The sequence below is a fragment of the Chrysemys picta genome, chromosome 6, assembly GCF_011386835.1.
Source record: "Chrysemys picta bellii isolate R12L10 chromosome 6, ASM1138683v2, whole genome shotgun sequence".
Lineage (NCBI taxonomy): Eukaryota > Metazoa > Chordata > Testudines > Emydidae > Chrysemys > Chrysemys picta.
Genome location: NC_088796.1, coordinates 69708536 through 69723504, shown reverse-complemented (window position 1 = coordinate 69723504; position 14969 = coordinate 69708536). Strand labels below are relative to the sequence as shown.

Below are 14969 nucleotides of genomic sequence, written 5' to 3'. Positions count from 1 at the left end.
CTGTGCCCCTGCTCTGTATTTGTGTGTCAGTTTCTGTATTTCCCGGTTCCATTGATTGTCCTTCCTCTGTGTTTCAGCAGTGTGTGTCACTGCACTGTGTTACCTGTGTGAGTGTGTTTTTTTATATACCCGAGTGTCCTTGTGTCCTAGTTTTTGGTTAAAGCAGGTTGAAATGGGAGGGGGCGTGCCCATCTTACCCCTCTGAGCAGGGGCCGCGGTGCCAGATCACTGCTCGGGGACAGGAGAGGGAGCTGTGCTCACCCCACTCCTGCTCTCCCACTGCCCTGTCTGGTTCTTTGTCCCTGGGCGGCACTGCGGTGTGCATCTGTGCCTGGGTGACGCAGGGTCGCCGGGGAGGGAGGTTGCTCTCTCTCCTGGTGTTTCCCCCGGGCTGTGAGCGATGCCTGGGGCGCCCTGGGCCGCTGCTTTGGTCCCTGGCCTATATCTCCTCCGCTCCTCCCCGCGCACCATTTTCTCTCCCCTCTCAGCCAGGCACAGGAGAAGCAACACGGCGGCGGCGGCGGCAGCTCCCTCCCCTTCTCCTCAGATGCCCTTTGCTACCGCTGCAGGTTTATTATTACAGCGCGGGGCTGCTCGCTCCCTCCCGCCACCCGCGCGCTGGGACTGGCAGGGCGCCGCGGCTGTGCAGCTCCTTGGCCAGCCTCCCCGCCTGGCACCCCACCAGCCCGGCTCCGGATTATTTGTCTGGAAAGCAGCAGCCGCTCTCCGGGGAAAAGGGGGGGAGGTTGACCGACGGCCGCGCGCGCCAATGGCTGCTCGCTCCTCCCCGGCTCGGAGCTCAGGCCCAGGCAACAGGGCCAGCAGCACCGCCGGAGGAAAGAGGGGCGAGCCGAGCCGAACCGAGCCAAACCCCTCCCCCCTTCCTCCAGCGAGGCGGCTGCCGCTGGGTTGCCAGTGCTCTCCGCAGTCCGTGCGCAGTGATTGGTCGGCTGGGTCTCTGGCTGCTAGACAGCGGGGGGACTTTGAGTTGAGGATTATTGCAGACTAAGCAGTCTGGCTCTGCAGCAGCAAAGCGGAGGGGGGTGGGGGGAGAGTGTGTGTGTGTGTAACGAGGGGAGGAGGGGGAGAGCTGGCAGCCAGCCAGCCACCATCAGAATTAGCTCATTGTTCAATAGAACCAGCACAGGCAACCAAACCCCAGCCTGGGAGAGGGAGAGACTTTCTCCCAGCTGCCCCCACCCCTTTTCTTTTTTCCTCCAAGGCTGCTGCACTTTGGAAGAGGTGCAGTCATTCTTTCCCCACACCCCCAACCCTACCCACTCCCCCCCCCCCAACTATAAATTCCCTTCTGGAGCATGCTGCCCTCTTTTTAATCCACATTTGTGTTTCAGATCATGTAGAAAGGACAGAAAGGGAGCAGGGGCTTTTGTCTGTAAGTATATGCAATTCCAATCCACAGCTCGGAGAGATCTGCATCCCCTCCCTCTCTTTTCTTTGTTTCTTTTCATTTCTTTTTGCCCTTGGCTGGACTCTGCTGCAGCAAATTCACTTCCCCCCCTCTTCACCCCCGGCTGCACATTTCAAAATAGGCTTTCTTAAAAAAGAGAAACGTGCAGTATACATATTTGCTTAACCCTTTCTGCTTTAAGTCTGTATTTTTGAGTTTGGGATTTTTATGCACTAATGGGGAAAATATGCAGGGGTTTTCTGAAGCTGTGGTTCCCTCCCATTTTTGCAATTATAACCACAAAAATGCATTTTTAAATCGACAGCACTTTGCTTTCCTAGCATGCATGCACGACTCTCGGGTGGGATTTTCTCCCCCTTGTAAAATGAATCTTCTCTTTCGCCGCCCTGACAGTGGATTCCTCTCTAGCTGCCGGGGTATATTTTTAGAAAGCAGTCATTCTTCTTGCAGCAATCGTAGGCATTTTTGCATGTGCAGCAATTACAAAAAAACAGCCACACTTTAAGTGTTTTTATGCAGATTTAGTGATCGACTTTTCCGCAAAGGTTTATATACACGTATCTACATGTGAACTTGCAATCTTATATATAGTGTTTGTGTGTGTGTGTGTATGTATGCGTGTAAATGAGTTGTAGCTAATTAAATTGTATATATGCATATGCTCTGTATACATTTAATATACTTAGTATAAGAAATTTTATTCCATACATACTAATGTTGCCACCAACTATAAGATAGAGGGACTGTGCTGTGTGCATAGTAAATAAAGTAGGGATTGCATTGTAGTACAGTAATTAAATGTAGAATTGAGATGAAATGATATAACGTTAGATATTCATTATTTTCCTATTTAAGAATTTGGGGAGTGGGTAGGGGTGTATGTGTGTGTATTTGAGAGAGAGAGAGAGAGAAGGGGGTTACGTAATGCAATGCTATTTCCAAAAATATCCCCTGGATCATAACATTTTATGGAAGTGTGACTTATTTTTGCTGTCTTGATTGCAAACGATTATAGATGGTAGTAAGTCTGGGAACAATGAACAACCTTTACATTCAGTACAGAATGATCTATTTTTGTCCTCTTGTCTAGTGGGTTAACCATTAAGTATGGTGCACTTCAAAGATGTGCAGTGCTAAGAATAGCACAGGGCTTTGCAAATCCAGGTAACAGGGATTCCTTTGTCCTATATTTAAGCCTATAGACCACTGAAGCACACAGACGCATGCTATATAAATACACGTTTTTAGGTTAATTTGCATGCCTTTTGATCTTAGCCACTGAAGCATATATTTAGCCAGTATTATAGCAAATGAGCCAAAACCGTTTGAATTTTGTGACAGTTATGGTGATATGATTTTTTTTTTAAATCATTTGTAGATTACTCTCTTTGTGGTACCGGAGAGAAACTGCAGTCCCAAGACTTAAGAGTCTAAAAATGGTAAGAATTAGTTGTTTTAGCAAAGAATCAGTAGTTTCCCATGCTATCAAATATCAGAATTAACCTCCTTCCCCCAACCCTCACCACATTCAGAAATATGACCTTTAAAGACATCCTTTGGGATTCTGGGGATTTGCCATACAATGATTAATGCACTCTAAAAGCCTTTGTGAGTTGGATTTTTCATTTTTAGACATTTTCAACAGAAACCTGAAATCAGTCTTCATGCAGTGAGGTTTATTTAATCAGAACAAGAGAAAATGTGTACTGTCATGTAAAGAAACATAAGTTGCATATATGGGAACACGCAAACAAAGCAACATGCCACCAAGTCCATCACAAAAAACAACAACAACAAAGAATTGATCAGTGCACATAGCAAATAAAACAGTGTTAAGTCTGTATAGCAAATACCTAACATACAAAACAAATTTGCTTTTTATGAGGTAAATTTTCAACAGGAAAACCTCTTTGGGGGAGCTAATTGCTCCCCAAAAAAGGAAAGGTAGGTCTCAGCCCAGCTGAATTGTGGTTTACTGTATGTTGAATGTAATTGTTGCGCAACACTACAACAATTAAATCATTTAAATTTCCCTCTTAGTATTTTTCATTGCATTTTTATTTTTAATCTATTTCTTATACTATAAAATATTTATCACAAATACAGAAATAATCTTAGAGGTCAAACATGGTAACCTCTTAATATAAATATAGCATCTTCTGACACAGGGGCTTCCAATTTAGGAGGTGATGACCCTCAGACAGTAGGACAAATACAGAGGAAAGGTGTCTTTAGTTTTTTATTACTATTGTAGGCTCTGATAAGGCAAACTGAGTAAAATTTGATATTTCTTGTCCCAGTAAAACTTTTTATTGAAAATGTGCCCATTACTTGAAAAAGTTGGGAATCCATGCACTGATAAAATTGATACACCTTGGCTACTACATAAACAGGCTTGGCAGAATTCTGCCAAGCCTGTTTATGTAGTAGCCAAGGTGTATCAATGTAAATGTTCATAGTTGTGCAAAATCTTGGGGAGGGGAGTCAAACAATTATTTAATGATAGTAGACATTGAGATTCAAAAAGCTAATGCTTTGTAATAGTTAAAACACAAGTTGTCATCATCCCATGTCAAAACATACAAAGTAAACAGCCTTAAGTCAAACTTTAAGAAGTTCTCAAGCAGCATTTTTCTTACTTTGCTGGTCTGTGAATTTCAGTTATTATTGATGGAAATATTTTTTGTCAGTTTGTGTGTATAGTAAAATCAATGTACTGATAAAATGTTTCTAAGGCTATACATAAACCCTATCATCAGGCTTCTTAGAAGAGCTCATTAATAGACAAAGGACAAAATTCTGTGCTAATTTACACAGGTGCCATCTCATTTCTGAAGTGGAATTACATAGGGTGTATATTAGCCCAGAATTTGGCCTGAAATGTGAGGCATCCGAGTACAATATTTGCATAAAGATAACGCTAAATTAATTAGGATAAACTATATTATATTTGTCTGATTCTTTTGTTGGAAACTATCTTGATATGAAATCTATTATGAAGGCCACTTTTCATATTTGTCTACTGAAACTTTATAAATTGTATCTTCAAACAAGTCATGCAAATTCCTGTTCTTTCTGGAATCTACTTTTATGGAAAGATTTAACTCATTTTCATACAAATGAATATTTTGAGGTAGGGAATTGAAAGGGGAAATAAACTATGAATAGAAATCATGTTAACAGTCTTTCAATTTGCACCAATTTTGGAGTTTCTGATGGGATATAGACCATTATTTTTCCCAGTCTGCCAACACCAAGGAGGACAAACTGCCGATGTTTTGTAAAGATTAATACAAATCTTGAGATAGCAGGCAGACTTTTATATGTGATATGAATTTGACATATGTGTAACAATCCGCCCTCCCCCATTTAGGCCAAAGTGGCCATTGATTTTGCCAGCAAATAGTTCTATAAATCAGACCAGTATGCATGCCAAACCTAACATATAAATTAGAGTTATCCAAATGCAGAAAAATAATCAAACATAATTACCCATCTGTTAAGTTTTTCCATTGTTAACTCTGTAGTGCAGTCTAATTGAAATTTCAGTTCGTTGGTCTTAGAAAGTTTTTTGGGATAAGCCAAAATTCCACAACTTTTTTGTGATTCTTCCATCAATATTTCAGCATAAGAGACACCAGATTCCACATTGGCTTGCACCCTGTGCAGGGTTGCTCGAGGTGTAAGTCTTGGCAGAATTTGCCTTCGTAATCTCCCCAACCTCCCTTTTTGGCACAATACCACTGACTGTAATGAAATCAGACCACTGACATACTTCTTTCATTACTAACGTGGACATAGTTGCCATTGACATAGTAATAGTATAGTCATTTATTCCAAATATTTTTTTTTTGCAGTTCAAATATGCAGGACTATTCCTTCATTTAAAATGTTTAAAATAATAATAATTTATCTGCATTGGACTGAGTACTGTTTCCATGCAATTATTAAGTACTTTTACCTACCTTTGGTATGCTGCAGAATCAAGGGCTCAGTCCTGCTTTTACTGAAGTCAGTGAAAGTTTTGGTGTTAGACTTCAGTGGGAACACTTTTAGGCCCATTTCTTTTAACCTTTTACTCTTTGACCGAAGTGAAGATGTATTATTTATTTGGTTAAACTTACAGTAAATTAAAATTGTGGCTATTGTAGGCTTGTTAAGTAGCACAAATTCATCCTTTGCATAACTTTATTGAAGTCTGTTCACTTCTCTAGGCGTTTCTGTATGTACGTTTTCCTATTAAATGTGTTTTACAGAATGTATAATTTAAAACACCTTAGAGATGTTTTCAATTTTCAGTATTTACTCTGCTTAATACAGGTGGCTTTTTCTGGATTTACACTTATGATGTGCTAGTACCAGGTTAGGGAATCTTTCCCTGCACTCTGTAATATTAACACCAATAATAAATTAAAACAGGGTTGAAAAGACAGAAAAATGTACATAGTTTTCTTCTGTGGATTTTTGGAAACATTTCATACACATGGCATAGTTTGAAAGTAACTTTAAGTTTAAGGGATCAGTCCTTAGCTTGTGTTACTTTAATTCATTTATTCATTTCATTCATTGTGAAGTAAAAAAGGACACCTTTTTACTTCTTTATGATGTATAAAGGGTAGAAATGTTGGGGTTTTCTTCTCCCCTCCCCCCTTTAAACATTAGAATTTCAGGCCATGGCTTACTTTTTTCCTGGACAACATAGATAATGTTTTTAAAAACCCTTTTTGTTTTGTCATTTGCTTTTGTTAAAATCTATTTAATTTATATGCCTAACAGTTGGAAGAAAATATCTTTGACAAAGATTCAACACTCTGACCATTCAATTAAGGGTTAGGAAGGTTCCCAGTCCATATGTCTGGGTCCTCCAAGAAGACCTGCAGCAAAACCAGAAAAGACAAGACTTGGTGTTTTGAAGGTAAAAGTGAACAGGTGGTGGTGGTGAGGCTATGCAAGAAGCAAGAAATGGCACAAAGCCTGCCCTCCCCTCCACCCCCTTTGCAGATCATCTTTAAACAGAAGTTCAGTGTAAAGAGAACTTGCAAAATAGTGTGGTAATGGATGGGTTTATAGGAGTAATTCCCAGTGGCCTCAATGGGAGTTATGATTTGTGTGTCAATGATCAAATAGATCCTTTAGAATTCAAATCTGATCTACATGAGGGAAAAATTAATATTAAAATGTTAAATTTCAGGACAGGCCATTATTTTCACCATGGCATATCACTGTATGCCAGCATTCTTTTTAAAATCAATACTGCTGTGATGGCACACGGATTCAGAACTGTGCAGTATTGGTGCATTGACCGAGAATGTGGGATCAGTTGAAGCTGAGCATTTCCAAGAATGTGTTCTTAGTAGGTTTAGATCAGTTGACACCTCTTACTGCAACATTTGTATCTTCATAGGAGACCTTATTACCAACTTCTTCGTTGACTTCAGGCTTTGCTGCCATGTATGGAGAAAAAATTTGTCCTGGTATTAAAAAATAATTTAGGTGTATTGTGGCAGGGATGCACCCCAGTGCAAAGGTGTTAGATTCACTGCTGATGAAGCATCTGCTCCTAGCTGATCTATGGGTCTCACAGGCTCAGCATCTTACGCTCTTCACTTGGAAGAAGGACAATGTGATGGTGACATATTGGAGAGAAAAACAATGGAGGAAGCAGGATTGGCAATTTCCTGGGGGAAAAAACTAGTTTAGGACAAAATGCTGGTAAATACTAGCTTAAACAGGGATATTGGGAAACATAAATTATTAGAATATACTAATGAAAATTACAGGAACATTTTGCAACTTGATAATAGTTTTGCAATAATATGGTCTGTTTAATTTTAATTAAATTAAACCAAAAAAACATCACCCTAAAGCTGTATACTATTGCCTTGGCGATCTCAAACTAAAATTGAAGCTTCTGAATCAGGGAATTCCCCCTTTAACAATGAAAATTATGTTTTTTTAGTAAAAAAAAAAAAAGGGGAATTCCCAGATTTGGAAGTTTCAGTTTCTGTTTGAGGTAAAGTGTCAAACTAACTGTCCTGTCTAGTACTCAGTCTCTTGATCTGGCACGCTGGTATGCAACTGAACTCAGTGAGTACAATGACTCAGGTCAGAATATTTCAATATGAGCAAAGGTGGAAGGCCACTTGGTCCAATTCCTGGGTATTTTGAGAAAGATTATGGAGATGGCAAAGAGTCTTAGATGCAGAAACTGCAAAGAAAAAGTGAGTGGGAAGGCAGACCGTATGAGGAAACACTTTTTGCAAAATGCAGTAGAAAGAACAAAGTGACATCAGAACCACTGACTTTGGTTAAACGTAGGAAAGTTTTGAGAATCAGACAGGGAGGATGAAGGTACTGGTATTACCATATTGCTAAGTACATCAAAAGAAATCCAGATCAAGGTTGTCCAAAGACAATGAGGAAGATGTATCACATTTTCCCCCCACAAATGGATGTATTTGTAACAAAAACAAATCTAAAATTTAAACAAAAGATAGAATTTTTTTACGGCTGTAATATTCCCTTTTTGATTACTAAGCATCCAACTTTTCAAGCAATGATCAGCAGCCTAAGGCCAGGCTACAAAGCACGCAATCAAAAGCAGGTAGCAGCTGAAATGCTAGATGCAGTTACACATGGCTTGTGTGTGAAAGCATGCAACAGATTACACGGAAAAGCAATTACATTAATACAAGATGGCTAGTGTAATGTGCACAATTTCCCAGCAATCGCTAACTGTGCAGATAGGGAAAACTGTAGTTTATGTATCAGTATGTGATACTGTAAGCAGTAAGATGATTGGAAAGTACTGTGCTACACCGGCAAGAAAAAAGGCTAAGGCATTAGCAAATGAACTGTAGAGTTGTGTTGTTAAAACCTACCTGGCAGACAATGAAAAAAAGATGCAAAGTATGGGAAGTGATTTGGAAGAAGGTGACGGCACTTTAGTTACATATGGATATGTATCACATTGGCTAACTACTTGAACAGGACCTTATTCCAAAGGATGCTGATGAAACGTTGTAGATTTACAAAAGTATTTTTGTAATCCCCATCAGCCAGGTTAAAAAGAGTCAAAATCTGTAAAACCCCAAATCCCTGGTGACACATGATGGAATAGTCATATAACATGGCTGGAACCATGCGTTAAAAACTGACCTCATTATCTCAGGGTTGCAAGTGATCATAAGGCAGAACTTGAAGATACAATGATCAGTCTAATTAATCATCAGGGGATTTAATGGAAGCAAAGAACATGATCAGTAAGTTGAAGCCAGTTGCTGTAGCACTTGACACACTCCAAAGGGACACAAACAGTTGATGTTGCATAAAAAATATATTTGGATCTACTGATAATGAAAACCTTGCACCACACAAAGCAAAAGTACAAAAGAGATTTCATGAGGTGATTACTCCGCATATTGGCCAACCTCCTTCATCCAAAATATGCAGGAAAGAAATTGTCAGCTGAACAAGAAGAAATTACAAGGCAAAGGTTGCTCAGCAAAAATCCCGACTAGCATATTTACTTACATTTAAAGTAAAAGAAGCTCCGTATCAAAATCAATGTTTTCATCCACTATCAAGGAAGAAAATTTCCCCTGTAAAACATAGTGGAAGAACCTGAAGAATGCTGATATTCCATCTGATTTCACAGAACTGATAGTGCAATTGCATCAGTGTCCAGCAAGCATAGAATAATTTTTTTCAAACTTTGGATATATCCATTCAAAACTGAGGAATAGGCTCAGAATAAAATACTAGCAAAGTTGGTATTCTGCTCCAGAATGCTGCATGGCCAAATGGACCTGGACTGGTAATCTGTAACTCTGTATGCTTCTGATTGCTCAGTGTTTCAAACCTGCAACTCTGCATTATCGTTGTTTTCATATAATTGAATGTTTGAATTTTGTTTATATAATATTGAAAACTGAAACGAGTCGTGATGTGTATAACTTCCTTGAAAAAATACCTAACCAAAAAGTATACAGACATTCAGATGTTCAATATTATAATTACATATATTAGTATTATGCCCACTGCAGTTTTACTTTATTTGTAAAACCCTAAATTAATCTCTGAATCTACTGCCTTATGTAACCACAATTTGGATTGTAATTAAAACTAAGTGTAATGTGGTACACATTAGTTAAACTGTTTTTAAAATAGAGAATGCCTGAAACTGGGACTAACTAGTTTTCCGGACCTATAAAAACTACCTCTGATAAATACCATGCCATTCATGGGAGGAAGGCAGTTCTCATCACTAAGAAAGGGAAGCAGCAAACCTGCACTCGAATTCCAGTGGGTTGGGGGGAAAGCATACCATTTCTGTCTGGAAGCTCAAAAGGAAATTGATAATATCACTATTCAAGTTGGATGAAGAAACGTATGCAATACCTTAAATTTTATATTAAAAAACCTCATCCTGGTTTAACCTATTGAAAACAGGTTACTCATGAGACCCTGCATATAGTTGGTACAGTTTATGATTGCAAATATTACACGGTACTTATCTAAGTTTAGTTGGGACAACTATTGACTGTACTTGGTCTGGCAAAGAGGCATCTATACATATTTCAGACATATCCTGATGAATACAAAGAGGATGAGGGACTATGATTGGGCACGGAACCCAGGTTATTAGTAGTCACACACAGGCCAAATATAACCTGGGTTTCATGCATAATAAAGCAGGGCCCTAAACATCAGAAAAGCCCCAGTAGTGCTCACAACTTGTTGAATACTGAGCCTGGGGCTAGAACTGAGGTCTCTTGCATGGTAGGGTAGACCGGAGCACTAGCCCTAAGTAGAATCACATTCTGAAGTCAGTGGTGTTGCACAGGTTTAACCAAGTGTAGAATTTGGCCCACAGAGATAGAAAGAAAGATCAGTTGTGAGATTTTATCATCATGAGGGTGGGTGGGTGGGATGTTTGTTTTTTAAATGTGCTTATATATTATACATAGGATACTTTATGGTTTAATTTAGTGTACTTGATTACTGACAAATTGAGATTTTTTTCCAATTTCAAACAAATAAGATGAAATAAACAAAAATTTACTCTGCTTAGAACTTTTTCAAGTGAGCTGCTCACAATTGCAGAAAAACAAAATAAGGGATGGAACAGTTCAGGTGATGAGTGTCCAAGCTGTATAGCGCGGACACTCTGAAGTTGAAGTTTAAATAGTTTTTCCTCTTTGTCCCAGACTGCTCTTTAATGAACTGTGTTCAAAAAAGCTAAAATATGAAAAATTAGAAATAATAAATTCATTGACACAGTCGTGACACTTCACCATCAGAAAGTAGGGTTCAGAAAAATCTCAGTCAATGGAAAATTGTTTCCATTACAGTTCAACTGTCCTACACTGAGGGTACGTCTTCACTTACCGGAGGGTCCGGCGGCAGGCAATCGATGTTCTGGGATCGATTTATCGCGTCTGGTTAAGACACGATAAATCGATCCCGGATCGATCCCGGAAGTGCTCGCCGTCGACGCCGGTACTCCAGCTCGCCGAGAGGAGTACGCAGCATCGACGGGGGAGCCTTCCTGCCGCGTCTGGACCGCGGTAAGTTCGGACTAAGGTACTTCGAATTCAGCTACGTTATTAACGTAGCTGAATTTGCGTACCTTAGTCCGAAGTGGGGGCTTAGTGGGGACCAGGCCTGAGTTCTGACAAAGATTGAATTATTTTTTGTGTGAGGTAGAGAACTATAATTATCATCCCCAGAAAGACTGCATAAAAATAATTCACAGACATAGACAACAGTGATTGGGACAAAAAATTGAAATAAAAGGGCAATTTAAAATGTAGGCTGTATTGAACAAAGATTTATTCATCACTCTGATACCTCATTAAGCCTTACCAGGTGGGAAGAAAAGTTGGAAAGGTGTAAAATGTTCTCCTCAAATGTTTAAAATGGAATGCTATTAAATAATTTGAGTCTGGCACAAAGTGCAGATTAGGCTGCTAGATTGGCAAATTCACTGTAGTATTACTGAAAGAGTTCCTGTATAGAAGTTCCTTTGATGTCTACTGTTGTTTCCGTTTCTAAACACTACACTTTTAAAAATCTCACAACACATAACCACATAGTTATTTTTTATCTTACAGGAAAATAGATGCATTTAGAGTAATTTTGTTAAAACTAAACTCTTTCCTATATAGTCACATAGCACACATTATGGACATTTTTGAAAACAAATAGCATAATGATGTTTGGGTATTCATATTAAAATTATTAGAAACCTTTACTTAATATATACATTACTCCTCTAAAAAGAAGTATTGAATTCTTAATATACAAAAGCATGTATTGCCCATTTTATGCCATCAGACAGCTGCTCAAAGATTGTTAAGCTTTTCTTTATGTTGACATGAATGTATCTGGTGATAAATTCTCCAGTATAGAAGTAGTGGGTGGGTGTAATGCTTGGTTACCAGAAGGAAATCCTACAAAAATTTGGAAGTGCAATAACATTGGCAGGTTCTTTTACACTTAAATTGTCAGCTAAGGAATTAAATAAAGCTACAACACCATCATCACAAAAAACAGTGCTTGCCAGGCAAACTATTTTCATTGATATATTTTGCTTTCCAGTTGACTAGAGCTCAAATGATATATTACGTTATTTACAGCATACATGACAGAACACAGTTTAGTTTACCATACTTTTTTATGTGGGGTAACTGAAAGTGATATACACTGTAATAATGGTATTGGTAGTGCAGTGATGTTGCAGGCAAATGTGGCAAGACAAACTTTGAGTACTCATAGCAATGTTGGACAAAGCCATAGATATTACAACCTGATTCACTGAGATAGGGAATGCTGGTCAGGACAGTTGGAGTTATTTCTTACCCTTTTATAAAAGTGCCTTTGGATCTTTAACATCTGCCAGAGATAGAGGTGACAGAAGGAGAGTGCCCCATGTGGGATTCAACTTTCAATCCTGAGCTCTGATGGTAAGTCTACACAGCAAAGAAAAACCCACAGCTGGCCCATGCCAGCTGACTCAGTCTTGTGGGGCTCAGGCTGTGGGGGTGTTTTGTTGCTGTGTGGACTTGTGGGCTCGGGCTGGAGCCCAGGCTCTAGGACCCTGCAAGGTGGGAGGGTCCCAGAGCCCAGGTGCCAACCCGAGAGCCAGTGTCGGCTAGCATGGGCCAGTTGCGGTTTTTCTTTGCTGCGTAGACATATGTTAAGTCGCATTCTGCAGAGGCAGTGTACCTTGCCCTAGCTGACAAATACCATATTATGGTAAGCTTCCCATGTATTTTATATAAGGAAAGGGATATAAATTTCAGGGTGTATCTTGGAGGATTCCTCCTTCTGAATACTCAACCCACATTATCATTGCAGTAAGTTGTCAGTACTGGGTATCAGGCTAATTCAAGTGGTCCTGAAGCAAGAATACTGCCAACTAAGCTACACAGAGACTAGCTCTGAGGAGGACATTTTGGGCCAATTTTGTAAGGGGCCTCAGCTCTGCATCCAATTTTACAGTTGCCATTTATTGCAGGTGCAAATATTAGCATTTAGCCATCTAACTACTGGTTGTACTTGCAAATCTGGTAGTTAATCTCTGTATTTGAACCCACAAGTGGTTGTATCTTCAAAATTAGACATTACTTTTAGTAATCAGAACTGTTATATTTGCTTCATAGAATCATAGGACTTTGAGAGGAAAGGACCTCAAGAGGTCTAGTGTAGTCTAGTTTTAGTCCTTCACTCAAGTCAGGACTAAGTATTATCATCAGGACTAAGTATTATAGACCTCATTGTGCCAGATTATTGTCAATCTGCAATAATTTGGCACAGTGGGGTCTATAATATTCACTGTGCCAGAAAATTCCCCTGCAGTCCAATGGCATTTGGAGGATTTATCCCTGTAGGAGAACATGTGTTTGCACAATCACTCTCCTTCAGTATTATGGCAGTAGAAGACAATTTAACATTCTGGTTGTAATGCAAATTCAATTAAACATTTAAAAATATAGTGCAACAGTTGTTTTAGCAGATATGAAAGGAACCCAAATAAATAAAAAGTAGAATTTACCTTTAAGTTTCTAATTTTCTAAATATACAGATTGTGACCCTGATCTCCTTTGCACTACTCTGCGTCATCAGTACAAGCCTCCTGCTGTGGAGTATCAACAAAACATCTTAAAACACTACACCCATTCACAGTGACGTGGTATTTATAATGTGACAGGTCTTTCTAATGACTGCTGTTTTGTGGTCAGTAAATGACATGAATGTTAGTTGCACAAAGAAGTACATCTCTACCCCGATAGAACGCTGTCCTCGGGAGCCAAAAAATCTTACCGCGTTATAGGTAAAACCATGTTATCTCGAACTTGCTTTGATCCGCCGGAGCGCGCAGCCCCACCCCCCCAGAGGCTGCTTTACCGCGTTATATCCGAATTCGTGTTTTATCGGGTCGCGTTATATCGGGGTAGGTGTATCTTACTTTTAAACTTCATGTTGTCCTGCCAAAGAAAAGGTGGCGGGGGAGATTTCCATTCTTCCCAGTTAAACTTTTCTAAAGTATTAGTGAAATAGTCATTTACATCTTAATTACTTTCATACAGCAAGCATATGCATGTGTGATTGATAGGTGTGAGGGACAAGCTACTATACAGTTGTAGTTTTCCTCACTGAAATCATGCCAAACAATGTGCTTTTTGGCTGTTCTTTATCTACTGTATAGTAGTAATCGAAGCACAGTGTACGGCTGGTGATTTCTGGAGTAAAGGAGGGCCAGGGAGGATGAGTGCATTGATAAAGCCTCTGTGCATTTTATGAATTTCTCTTTGGTTTCCATTGCACATCATTATGCTTCTCTGGCTCTGCATTTCATCTGGCATCATACTACAGCTGTTCTTTATTCCTCCCCATCTGAAGACTCAAACTCCCAACTGTAACAAGATGAAAAAGCCTAAATGAGACAAACAGGCTTTTCCTTTCATTTTCCATCTTCCTCACATTCCTCTCTGTGCTCAAAAAAATGAATAGCAAGTTAATTTATTAATTTCTTTTACTTACCACTTTTTCAATTTGTCAGTTTCAGAGGACAGGATGTCATCTGCTCCTCCTCCCCTCTGCCCCGACCCATTGTACTTGTTTTTATTAGGTTTCAAATATAAACCCTCCCTTATAAATCAATCTTGTTTGACAGTGTCTCCTTCCATCTTAAAGCTTCCATATTCAATGAGGATTGAAATCAATGGGAATTAGGCACCTAAATGCCTTTGGGGATCTAGGCCAAAGTGCCCCCAACATTTCTGCCCAGGGCCCTGTATGGGGCCAGAGCAGCACGGTTCAAGGAGGGCATGTGGGCAGGCTGAACTGAGTGTGGTCAGTACATAGCTTCTGCTGGTAGGACCTCCTCAACTGGGGAGAATTTCAAAAACTTGAGAAAGTTCTGATTTCTGGTAGTTCTCTATGGGGGCTGCGTCCCTGAGTCCATTTCTGCATCAGCCTATCAAAATGGTGATTCCTCCTTGCTTGTCAGTTATTCTTTCTTAACGTGTTCAAG

General features: G+C 39.7%; 1 non-coding gene across 1 annotated transcript; it reads left to right on the top strand.

Annotated features, from left to right (window-relative positions):
- The first annotated feature begins 985 nt into the window (after window positions 1–985).
- On the top strand, window positions 986–10862 carry LOC101932005 (uncharacterized). The gene is made up of 4 exons (XR_002889076.3): window positions 986–1242; window positions 1353–1393; window positions 2808–2868; window positions 10783–10862. It is a non-coding gene; the product is annotated as an uncharacterized LOC101932005 (transcript).
- Window positions 10863–14969: the final 4107 nt, after the last annotated feature.